A 13,637-nucleotide genomic window follows, 5' to 3' on the forward strand; every position below is an offset into this window, starting at 1 on the left:
ACTGAAAAGTGTGTAATTTTTTTTTGAAAGGCCTCTTTCATTTGTTATAATTCTTAACCATTAATAAGCAATTCTAGCTACTTCAATTTTTATTTGGATTCTCTCTGTTCTCCTCTATTTCTGTTTCAGAAAAAAACCCCATGGTATTTTTATGTTTATCTAGGAAGCAAGTGGAATTTACAAATAATCCTCGAAGTGCATAGGTGTACTCTTCAACAAAAGACATTTGAACTGACCCAGGACAGGCAGCCTGCAAAACTAGATGATACAGTTTGCTCATGCTTCAAGAGTATCTTAAGCTGTGTGATTCTGCATGAATTACCATGCAGGCTGGTAGCTCAGGTAACTCTGAGACCTCTGTGACGCTCCACTGCCTTCTATAAACATGCCCAAAGACTTGTAAGGTCTCTGACCCTTGCACAGACATACAGCCACTAGTCCCTATATAATTTACCAGATAGCCTTCAGCAGTGACCTGTCCATGGGGAGGGTAAGCTCCAGCAAGTCAATGATGTTTGACCACCCAGCCTCATACTGGTGGGCAGGTGTGGTGGGAAACTTTGTCCAGAAAGCCCCTTGTCCCTGTAGCTGATGGGCTGTGTGATAGATTAAGTCACTCTGTCTATGTCTCACCTCTTTTACCACATACTGCTTTCATAGTCAAAGGTATGTTTGTTCCAGCTGTGATGTTAAAAAGTGTAACTCCATTTACACCTACAGGGATAGTCTGGCCAGAGTGTTATTTATCATTACTGACAAATACACTCAGTACAGAAGGAAGCACATGCATCTTGTGTATGGTTAAAGGTGTAATGTGCATTCACATTTGTTGGCGCTGCAACAGCCTTAGGAATAAATCTGCTTCAATGTCTGCATGAAGGCTGTCTTTCTCCTGCTAAAATCTGACATCCCATTCTTGTTCTGTAGCTACTCGAGTATTGTATTTCTTCTCTGTTCTCTTGCTGGTGCAGCCACCCGGTGTGGGGTGGATTCCATGTGTGTGATGCTCACACACATGCTGCTCTGCTGCCAGAAGCAGAGGACCTAATTTTTTGTGACATGAAAAGAAACTTGCTGGTACAGTACATTACTAAATGCTAGAGACAGACTTCATGAAATGGGAACACCGCAGGGGAATCTGGCAAGGAAGATGTGTTTATGTAACTGAATTGAGTGTTGCAACTGCCATCGCTTAGTTCCCTTGGCTGCAGTGAGCGAGTTGTGAGAGAAAAACAATCCAAACAGAGATCTTCAGATGCTGAGGGCAGCTCTAATTACATTCAAATAATTAATAAAAATGAAATGCAATATTATTACCACCACAAATACCATTAATTTTTATACATGATCATGTGTACCAAGCTCATTGATAGGGACAGAAACGCTCAGGCTTTTGCACTTTTATTTGAAGTAAATATTGTTTGGGTGTCTTCAGCACATTCTGATATCCCAGGGAGATTCATGACACAAGAGTAATTGCACATAACATAAACAAGATCTACATTAGCTGGCTCTTTTACTCAGAATCCTTTTCCAAGTCCAGATGTGTGATGTGTAAATGTTAGTAGAACAGAGTCCTTATGAAGTAGCTTTATCAAATGCAGCTAGTCTTCCAGCAAAATGGAGAAAATATAAATTAACACTCAAGGCCTTGGTCAAATCTGGTGCATAAAATTTTATGGTTATATTTATGTTCCATATGTGCTTTGGACAAGTGCCATGTTTGTAAAAAACTGCTTCAATATTATTTTTAAAAGTGACACTTTTAGCACAGTATCCTCTGCAAACTGTTCACCACTCGCCATGTAAGCCAGCCAGGCTCCAAATAAACTGTTCATTTTCATGGTCTAAACCTGAGATCAAAATGCATTTTAGAACATGGTGATTTTCAAACCATGGCATGGTAGATGTCATATGTGACTTTTTGAAGCATAATTCAGAGGAGTTGATTAACCTGAGTGAAAGAGGAACATGCATGATATAAAAATCTGACAAGAGATAAGGAATTAGGAATGTCTGCTAGTGCCGAATATCTGTTCTGGCTTGTTTATAACATAATTAGATTTTACTATATTGTATGAGCACCACATTCCTCATAGCTCTTTTAGAAAAAAGAAATAAACCTCAAACCAAGGAGATTCGACAAATTTATGCCACTTTTCAGAGGTCGCAGGCTATTCTTTCTTCATTTCCCTAAATCCCTAAATAGCTGTCTTTTAAAATAAAACTTCCAATGCAGCATCTGGTGTGCTGTTATTGCCACTACTTTTGCTCTGAAAGCATAGCACTACTGTTTTAGAATGTTCCCGTTCATTTGTTATCTGGTATTTGGCCAAAAAAATTATTACTAATATAAGAGAAGAAAGTAAATTTCCAAGAGCCCAAATTGGAATGCAATCTGAACAAAAGAACAGCACTGCTTTGACCCCACAGCTCTTTTTGAATTTTGCATAAAATGAAAGAGACACAGCATCTTGGAAGAAATCACAGGAATTCTTTGTGTTGGAAAGTGTGAGGCAAACTAAATAGATTGAAATAACTTCTGTTATATTTAAACACAAATGTAATACTACAGGCAGAGGAAAAAAAAAGATTATTTATACTTCTGAACACTTAGGAGGTGTGAGAAATCTGCAGTGAAGGGCTTGAGCAAGTACTTAGCTAAAAATAACCTGTCCAAAACTGAATTACTATTACTATGACTACTAATTTCAGCTTCAGAATAATATGTAGTCTTACATTTGTCATGTAATAAAATAAGAAATATATCAGGTGCGGTTTCAGGTTCATTTGCAATATGCTAACATATCCTAAACATATAGTAATGGTTAGCAAATATGTAAATGTATATTAAAATATAATGTCAATCTGTTATCTCAGTAATTAAAAAATAGTTGTGAGACAAATCCTAAAATAAATGTAGCATTTTAAAGACACAGAAGTAGAGGTTAAATGGTAACTGTTCTGAAGTATAGCTGAGGATTAATAAAATGTTCTTTGAGTCTGGGAGTATGTGGAGAATGTACATATGGTGGAATCAGAGAGGGTAATTTTTTTGTATGCTTATGTACCAAGTTTTTTAAACATTATTGCTTGAAAAGTATGATAGATTTTTATAATCCTTTGGAATATGCAACTGGTGCCAGTAGGAGAGTGTCCTTGCTTAGCAGAGATTTAGAGAACAGCTCTTCTAAAAAGAGCACACTTGAAACTCTGAATTTTCTTTCATTCAAATGTTGACCAAATCTTTCATTTCTCTCTGTGTGGACTGAGTCCAAATTTTACTTTTCAGCTTGGCTTTAAAAGTTATCTCTGTGAGTTATGAACTGAACTAAAATAGTACATAGCAAATTGTACAGCAACCTCAGTCATTATACTGAAACAAAAATCTATTTATACTTTAATATTTTGTAACTAATGAATATGATATTTTTAAGAGAGAATAGATAAGTCATTGCAATTATATTAACAAGGCAGAATAACTTCATAGTAACAAAAAGATCCATCAGTACTATTTGACATGAATGGTGATGTAACCAGTATATCTCAAACTAGAGCTGTAGGTCTTTATAACCTTCAAGTGCTCAGAAAACATGAAAGTGCTGATAAGTTATGGTATTTTGGTGGCTGTGATTCCATTTTAGGCACCTTTTTGTTTTCCCTAGTTAGAGATCTATTAATAGAAGTGCTTGTAAAAACCACTGATTTAACCTGGAAGGATTTGGAGAATGGGGGCATACAGAAAACTGAAACACAGAAGGTTTCAGAGAAGGAGATCGTGTTTGTTTTGTCATGATCTGTATATGCATTTGTGAAAGTCATGTATGTGTGTGTACATAAAGTTGATTTAACAGGGAAGGCAAATGCCTGACAGACAAAACCACTATGAATTCATCTTAGCACTGTTACTGCTACATATCCAGTGCATCTTAGAGCAGATGATCACATTGACAGAAAGGGGTTTGTGTAGTTATCCATGTAATAATGCACTGCTAAACTGTGCACTTTCAACAAATAAGTTGTTGTCATAATCATGCTGTTATGTATTAGGTGAAAGATTAGTGATCTTTGATGCAGGAATTTAATTTACCATAATTACATGATATAATTTCAATTTTTTTCTATAGGAATTAATGCATATTCATACTATTTTTTTTTTACATCTTACATTTTATAATTTTTTTTTGTTGTTACAAGCATGGTGTTTTAAAAGTAGAAAGGAGTGCTGAGAATGCTTATAGTTTCATTTCTGTCATAGAAATTCTGTATCCCACTTCTTAAAAAAATTACTTTATGTTTGAAAGCATAGTAACAAACCAAACCAATGGAATAGTCATGATCTCTTTATCTAAGCCAGATTTTAAAGGAGAAAGCAATTATAATGAAATGAGAGTGATTTGAATGCATGAAGCAATTGGTTATGGATAATTTGAATGTCTGCTTCCAAGCGTATTCTAACCCACATGAACCCATTAATGGACTTCCATGTTTCCTTCATCTTTGGTGTTCTGTACTGATGCGACCAGTCTTTTGGCCCGCAGAAGCTGGATGGAGGATTTTTCCAAGTCTCTGAGAGATACTGCTTATTTGTCAGTGCAGCTTGGTCTGATTCATGACTGTCCTCACCTGCTCCATGGCTGTGGTTAGTTGCTTTGTTTCTTTAGCTGTTTCTTTTCCATCGTAACTTTTCTGTGTGTATCAGTAAGTCTTTGATAAAGTCTCCCTGTCTACCTAGCCCCAGCATGGATTTTATCCCATACTTGCAATCAGTAGCTACTATCTCAATGCAAAGGATAATATCAAAATTCCAAAGACTTTGACAGTATGGAGAGATGTGGTGATGGGAATCTCATGAAGTTCAGCAAGTGAAAATGGAACGTGCTCTTATCTGGGGAGGAATGTTGGTCCTGGGACAGGCTGGGAACCAGTTGGGTGGAAAGTGTCTTGGCGAAAGGGGACCTCAGAATCCCAGTGGAAAAACAAAGGATTTGAGCCAGCAATGTGCCTTCACAGTGAAGAAGAAAGACCACAGCATCCTGGGCTGCATGAGGAAGAGCATTGCCAGCAGGTGGGGGGCAGTGATCCTTCCCCTGGTGAGATGCATCTGCAGTGTTGGGTCCAGTTCTGGGCCCCCAGCTTGAGAAAGAAGGACATAGACTTACTGGAGTGATACCACCAAAGGCCACAAAGATGATTGAGGGTTTGGAGTGTCTGTTGTTTGAGGAGAGGAGACTGAGACCCTCAAGAAGAGGAGACTCAGGGAGATCTTATCAATGCGTACTAATAAGAGGCAGTAAATAAGATGGAGGCGGGCTCTTCACAGTGGTATCCAATGACAGGACAGGACAGGAGGCAACAGGCACTAATTCAACTACAGGAAATTCCACTTAAGCATAAGGAAAAAACTGTACTGCGATGGCGGTTGAATGCTGGAACAGATTTTCCAGGAAGGGTGTGGAGATCCTTGGAGATATTCAAAATCTAGTGATCCTGGGCAACCTGCTTTAGCTGACCCTGCTTGAGGAGTTGGGTTGGACTACACGATGTTCAGAGGCCCCTTTCAAACTCAACCACCCTTGGCTTTTGTGATACCACTAAAATATGTTGGAATCATATACCTCTAATTCCATTATTTGACTATTCTTGCAGTCTCTGCTCTGTTTAAGCTGGTCTCAGGTGGAGGGTGGCTTCTTGTAGAAAAAGAACAAACATACCAAAAAACCACTCATCCTTAAACACTTAATGGTCAGAAGCAGTTAAATTCTAACTTCTATGGATTTTTTAAAAATTGGTGCAAGAAATTAGCAACTTCTCCAACATGATAAACAGTGCCTTAGTCACATCTGGAATTAGAGCTCATATTCTACAGTCAGGACCACAATGATCTAACTGTGGTCAGATTGAAATTTTGTTTTTCCATGCAATGACCATGTTGTGAGAGAGCACTACTAGTACAGACTGACAACTAGGTTTTTCCTTCCAAAAAGTAGCTACAGAAAATTTCAGGAAAAAAAATTTATCTTGAGTATTCATATCTTGAACACGGATAAATGCATCATTGAAATAGCATTAAACAGCACAAGAAACTCCAGTAAGAATCTTAAAGTCACTTGGCTTCAAAATTCACTGAAAGGGTAAAATATGTGTTTTGAAGATCAGTTAAAAGTTAGTGTTATTGCTAGAGGTTGCAGTGAGCAACTTTATTTTCTTCCTAGAGTTAACAAGCAGAGCCAGCCCAGCACAAGAGGAGTGTTATGTGATGATTGCTTTTTACAGGGTTCCCAATACCAGAGCCTTAGTTATAATTCTAAATGGCTGTGCATGACATCACACTAAACAAAGTGTATAAAACAACTCAGTTTCACTGCTAAAAATGTGTTACCCCTTCAGCTGGGCTAGAGACAAGTCCTGCTGGATCCCAGCACTTTTAGCACAGAATCTGATTATTCTCTTCATCTGAAATTGCTAGATGAGAATATCTTGTCTGATTTCAGACTAGTTTGAGTGGTTGCAATCATAGAAGGCCTTGTTGAAAATGATGGAATCTTTTATTTCCATTTGTCACCCTCCAACCAGAAAGTTAGCACTAGGAGCATCCAATGAACAGTACTAAAGACTTCAAAAGACCACCACATCTTTTATTTTTATATGCATATAAAACTCTTATCTTCTAGCTATTAGTTTTAAGATATTTGTTTTCATTTTTATTATGTTCTCCCAATCCAATGATGTTTAAGGAAGGAGTGGATTATTTTTCCTTCTCCCTCTCTTCTGATCACGATGCATTTATTTTTAAGGTAGAGACAGACATATTTGTATGGAGAAATGGTGTAAGTATTGTTCACTCATTTGATGCTTATAATATGTAAGGAGAGACACACATGCAGAGTCATAGGTAGTTCAGTTCTTTAGGTAAGCATGTAAGGTAGATACAAGTAATAGCACTTTATCCATCATAAAATTTCAAAATGGCTCAGAGGCATATTCCTGCTGCAGCTGTTGCAGACCCTGTAATGGCATTAAGCTCTGACTCAGGGTGATTCTTAGCAGAGAAGATTCTAGCAGGAACTATAGTTCTGGTACTAACCTGAATAGGAGAATAAATAGCTTGAATATTAATGAATTGTACATGATACAGACACTCTGGGGTAAACCCAAGCAGGACAGGAAATACGTTTCTTTCCCAATTCTTTTCACATTAGGCTTTTTCAGACAAAACCCTCTGGTACTGTGCCAGAATCCCTCTGAACATTACAATTTTAACCCCATATGGTATTTATATTTGTTCTGATTATTCACTTGAACTGATGATTATTATTTTATATTTTCACCTACTGGGTGAAGGCAGCGTACATATATTTGCCAGTGTCTTTAGTATTGCTGGAGCAAGCTGAAATAATATTTTAGGATATGATACGAATTCTTGCTATCTGTCCTTTATAAAGAAAAGCAATTTTGGGGTCCGGCACTGCTTATGGTAAAAAGAAAGAGGGGTAAAAATCACCTTAGTGTTCCTTTATAGTAATCTACCCATCCAGTTGATGCCAGCTGTGCTTTCTTCAGTAACAACCAGTGAGGGGTGGATATTTGCTGATTTCTCAGTGTTGATTCTCAAGCTGTGTGCAGAGTCTGTCCATTCTGTGACCACTTCTATTGATCTTCTCTGAAAGTGAAAGGTGTACACTACTGACTGAATCAAGGATTAGTCCTTTGTGCTTGTCAAACAACAATTATACTGAAGTATTACATCCATGTACCACATCCCCAAGTATAGCACGGACTTGCTCAGTTGTAGCAGAATTTCACCATTTGTTTCAGAAAATATGCTGTGTGGTTCTTTTGTCTTCTGTTTCTCAAACTCTTTACGACCCATATTAAAGCAACTTTCTTTAGGGAAAAGAAAAGAAAAAGCATAAAATGACATTTGCCTCTTGAGCCCTTAATGCCTTTATAAATGGCCATTTTTTAATAAAGGCATATGAGCTTGTATTGCCTTTACACAGTGAAATGTAGTAATAGTTGACCTTAAGGTAATACCTAAATCAGACTGCAATGACATGAAGGGCTGGATAGGATTTTGAGTAACTGCTGATAACTATTTAGCGCTGAATGAAGAGGAACATATGTATCTTACCACTAACCACAATAAATGTACTGTTGGCACTAAAGGTTAGTGATCCAGCTGGAACTGTGTCCTGTAGACTTTCCATCCATTCATTTTAAATAATAGCGACCATTTGTTGAAGTCATATTTTCAACTGATCATCAGAGGGTCTTCAGCAGAATCTGCCTCTGATTCCCGAGGTAGGTCAGGATCATCATTACCACAGCTTTGATATCACTCTTCTTTGCATCGCATGAAAGTACTTGTAGTTCTTATATGCTGCTAATTCATCACATTAAGAACTGTGGATTTGCTATGATATCTATGTGTCTGTGTATCTATGCATGTATTATTTTCTTAAAATTGGGACAGGTAATAAAATCAGATATAACTTAGTTTGGCTTTGTGTAGCATATACAGAAAAGAGTGGTATAAAGATGGATCATACTGTTGCACATTTACAGGCTTCCTTAAATACCTGGGTTTGATAAAAGAGCACCCCACCAATTGTGTCATGAAGTTAGTGGGTATATTTATGACATCTTTGTTATAATTCAAAGGCAGCAATTAAAAATCCATTGTCCTGTCTGTGCCTTAAACCCTGTTTCTAGGGTCATATTTACCATAAACTGGCCTGAAGCTGGAAGAGTGGAAAACATGGACTGGCACAAGTCACTAGTCCCCTTAAAAACTAGCTTAGCTCCTGCACTGTGACCAACGTTTTATGAAGGAAGTACCAAAAGAAGGGCACATGGTGATCTTGAAAATTCATTCTTCATTACTTATCTTCCAACAAAAAAAGGAGGGAGATTTTAACAAAAGGTGTCTTTTTTTGACCCATATTCAGAATTACTGGGCACAACAGATACTGTTGAAATCTGAGATTCCCAGTACCTACGAAGTATATAAAACAAGGGTATAGCTCTGAAAGCACAGAATTTTATGAGAAAGCTCCTTGTTAGGGACAGGGTAAGATGATAGAAGGGATGAAGAGATACAAGGGACAAATGTGCCTGCTTAAGGAAAGGTAAACTACGAGTGTTATTAATTATAATGAAGGAAAAGACTTTCATGTCTCTGTAGTGCAATGAGACAAATAATACATTATTTTTGGGGAGTTTGTTTGGTTTTGGTTTTTGTTGTACAAGTCTACTGTCCTTTAGGAAATAATGAAAAAAATTGTTTCAGAAATATAAATCTTCAGCACCTACCTCTATATTGCCATATGTTTATTTCAGTTGTCACCCATTTATATAACAAGGGTTTAGTGTTAAAGATTTGTGAAACTAACTTTGTTGCCACAAACAACGCAATCTGTAGAAAAGCAAGGGAGGATGTAAAGAGCACAAAGTTATACCAGCATTGGAGCTGAACTCATGAGTGGGATGGATAGTAGTAAATGATTATACTGAAGAAAAAGGGAGTTATCTGAGGGAGATTATCGTGGCCTTAAGTGTGTTCAAGGAAACAATGTAAATGGAGGAAAACTAACAATCCATACTTCTGAAATGTAGAAAAGGAAGGAAATGTTAAGATTTATTTATAGAAGACTTAGGCAGTTTGGCAAGATTTGTAAGATACAGTGTTGGAAGCACTATTCAAATTCTAATCAAACATGGTTGGTACCAGTAGGAATGGTCCCATCAAATGCAGACATGAAGTCTATGGTCCTCGTAGTCATTCACTATTTCTCAGTGAGTGAGTCCACTCAAGTTTGCTTTTCTATTTATTTTGTTGTTCTGCACTCTGCTCTGCACTGTACTGCGAGGATCTTCCTCTATAGTTACACATGCTGTATGTATGTGTGTGCCAGCTTGAGACTACATTGATCCATGGGCTGGTCTGAACCCACAGAGTCACAGATTTATTATGCAGAGAAAGAGGATGATATTCCTGAATAGGGTATATTTTGGGTAAGTCAGGAAGTTTACAGTTAATGCAGTAGGAACGTCCTCAAAACCTGTCAGTAATCTCCCAATTAAATTAAAAACAGTAAATCAAATCCAGGGGGTAGTACTGTAATATGTGAGTTGAGGTTATTCTGTGAGATGTTTTCTCTACCAAGAAGGATGACAAGGGAGGGATTAGCTTCAGTGTCCCCTGCATTTGCTTTCATTTGTAATTATGGGAAATGCATTCAGTGTACAAGGGTATCATTGCTGTCCTGCTGTTTTATCATTTCTTTATGAGATAATGTTGATTTTGGCAATGAAATGCAAATTTAGTTTACAGTGCTCCTTTTTATCCATATAAAGGTTAAAATGCATATTGTAGATAACAATGTTGGTGGTGCTTTTGAAACATCCTTTGTCAGCTAATTTTGGCTATACATGGTTTTAAATGCTCATCAATGCAACTGCATGAGTTTTATGTTGGCCCACATGATTTAATTTTAACCCAACATGCATTTGTTACCATTTTGGCTTTAATTTGATCAAGTAATCGTAAAACCTTGGTACCAACAAAAAAAATTTTGGACGTGTCAAGAATATTTAATATATAGCATGCCTTCTGTGTCTCATGGCAAAGCAAACATGAGATTGTTGAAGTTGAGCCATCTTAACTCTATAATCATAAAAGTCTCTTAACACAGGGGGCTAACAAATACTCGTAGGAATGCAGATGCTGATGGATTCTGTGTTTGGAGGGTGTGTTTCTGTTTACTTACAAGCAAATAGTTTGTATTGCTGGTGATAAAAGGGCTCAGAATTTTAACAAGTCCTGTTAAAATTAGCCTGTATGTAGATTATAAACAGCTCCTTTTACTAAATGCTGGGACTCCGACAGCAATAAAATACATGCAAGAATGGAAATAGTTTTCAGCTAGGAGGCAAATTCAACATAACAGCAAGGCCAGCACTGACGGAAGTTGTCTTTTTTATTATCTCTTTAATTTGTCTCGCTTTCCTGTGTAAACTGCTCACAATTACGCAAAGAGAGGGTGTGTGTTAACTTTGGTGACATTGTGTTACTCTCATTAAGTAACATTGCACACAGGGTCTTTCAGCACGACTGTACTTAGTATTTTTTTTTGCCCCAAATGACATGAGTCAAATGACATTTCACAACTAAAGCCAAATCCCATTTCTGCTTTAGGTGGTGCAACAATAAATTTGCTGTCATGGTTAGTAAAAAGATTATATAGAAAAAGGAGTGTGAGTTTTTAATATATTTAGTATGAAAGAGTGAAAAGATAGGGAAAGGGTTTTATGAAATGAGATGTTCAATTGTAGACAATAACAGAAAATAGCTCTGAAAATGCTGAGTTGGAGTAATGAATGAATAATGTTTAAAGTTTATCAAAACTGAAAGAACTCCTGATGTGAAATGAAGCCTCCTAAGAAAATTCTGTTCTGTCGCTGTTTTGCTTTGCTGTTGTCGCATGTCACACATGAATGAAAATGCTGCATTCTCTGGGGAGCAGTAAAGCTTCTGTGTAGGTTGTTTATTTCCTTAATCCCTCCTTCTTCGTGATTTTCAATGTCAGATATAAAATGGAAAGCCTGTAAATATAGTGATTATCATACTGATTATCACCTGCATCAGGGAACGCCCCGGCTGGCCGCTGTAACCCGAGCAGTCTCCACATGTTACAGCCACTTAGATTTTAACCTGACTACTTTATTAGAGACGTGGAGCTCAGTATGAGGTGCCCTAGGGCTGCACAGATGGGTTCTGCTTGTTTCCTGTTCTCACTGTTATTGTGAATAGATACTAAAAGGTTCTCATCGCTTTTATCTGGTTAATTTACTTTGAACTGTCCCTGGCATTCAGAGACTGCCTCACATTTCTCAGCATTTTGCAAACACCAAACTGTAGAATCCAAATGTGTGTTTTGAGCTTTATTAGCTTTTTTTATTGGAAGGACCTTAATTCTTAAAGGGATCTCATTCTGAGAGAGGCTGATTTTTTAGGGGGCCGTAGGCACAGTCCTTACTGAAATAAGCTGCTCAGGAGTTGTTCTGAGGTTCAGTTGATGGGAGAGAAGAAAATTAAGATTGCTGTTGTTCTTTGGCGTGTTCAGACACCCTGAGATTAAAGGTCAACTGCAGGAAAATCTATGATTGTATGCTAGCTGCCATTATTCATGTAGCCAGGCAGCAGACCAGGCTAAAAGATGACGCTCTAACAGGAGAATCTGAAGACGAGATACTTTTTAACAAATGTGCAATCATTTATCCTTTCTTGTGGAAGGACCAGGTCTTTCAAACCACATGTGCTATGCGTGGGTGCCCCAGTACAGAAAATGAAGATGAATTCTCTCAAAGTTTCACACACAAGAAAGCATCACTTCACTGGAATAGTTTTTATTTCATGTACTGGTGCCCCATTTCCTGGCCAGACAATATTTTAACACATATGTTAATGTCCTGCTGCATTAGGATTTTAAAAAAATCCCCTTAGGACAAATCAGTGTAACTTCATATTTCAGTTACATGACCAAAAACCTGAGGTTGAAGAACTTATTTGGGTACAAGAAATAATTTTTAGGCAGTTTTCTTTTTCTCTTCCCCTTTACCACTCCCTTATTTCTCTTTTTTTTTTTTTTCCTCTGTCACAGTCCCATTTGAGGCTTTCTTGATTGTGTTGCAGTTCATTGTAAGTGCATCACTTCAGAGTGGAAGCTTGCAGGCTCCTTTTTTCATATGAGCATGGGCTTTGTTAATCACATGCTGGTTTAGGAAAACACTGCATGATATCTTTGAACCCTACACTCCTTCTTGACAGCCAGGCTAGCAAATGTCATTGCCTGTGTGATGTACAAGAAGGGATTCAATTGTAAGTAAATTGTCAAAGTGGCTAACCTTGCCCGCACCCAATTGTCAGGACCATGATTCAGTTTTTCTGTCAACATCAGCTAAGGCTAACCCGGTCAGCCTTATGTTTCTGCAGTGAAGCAGCCTGAGGAGTTGTGCTTTTCAGCTTATCACATTTTATTAACCTCAACTTACTGTTGTTATAATCAATTGTACCCACATCAAATTCTTCTATTGCCCCCAAATTGACGGATAATATAGGTCCACAAGTATGTATTTTCTGCAGCACTAAAACCTCTTGTAGGGACACTGGACTGGTTTGGTATGGTAGTTATTTTTGTTTAGTTGGATCAACTCACCATTTTGGCTCAAGATTATCTCTCAGTTAATATCAGTTGGCAAAGATAATTTGGAAGAATGTGAGTTAAAACATAGAGACTTTGAGGGTTTTCTGCAATATTTCCGATGTTAAGGTAGAAAGTGAGTAAGGAAAAAACATTGCTCTTGTCTTCCATTCCCTTGCTTTTGTTTCAAAACAGATTTTAATTGCTCCAATTAATATAAATAAGACATGAGGACATTCTGATACCCTGATGTTTCCTCTGTTCTTTCAGGAAAAGAACATAGTTAAATTGCCTAAAGCAGTGATTAAGACATCAAGAGTATTTTAAAATGTTCATCTGATTCTACCACAAGGGTTTGAGCACATTTTGTGATCCTGGTTTTTTAATGCACTGTAGATGACACATGATTTTTTTAAATGGCTTGATAACATA

General features: G+C 37.4%; 1 protein-coding gene across 5 annotated transcripts in view; it reads left to right on the top strand.

Moving 5' to 3' along the window:
- Positions 1–13,637, top strand: part of ADK (adenosine kinase) — a 277,815-nt gene that overhangs the window by 215,605 nt on the left and 48,573 nt on the right. The window lies entirely within an intron of this gene.

This window comes from Neopelma chrysocephalum, unplaced genomic scaffold (assembly GCF_003984885.1).
Source record: "Neopelma chrysocephalum unplaced genomic scaffold, ASM398488v2 Primary Assembly neopelma1_143, whole genome shotgun sequence".
Lineage (NCBI taxonomy): Eukaryota > Metazoa > Chordata > Aves > Passeriformes > Pipridae > Neopelma > Neopelma chrysocephalum.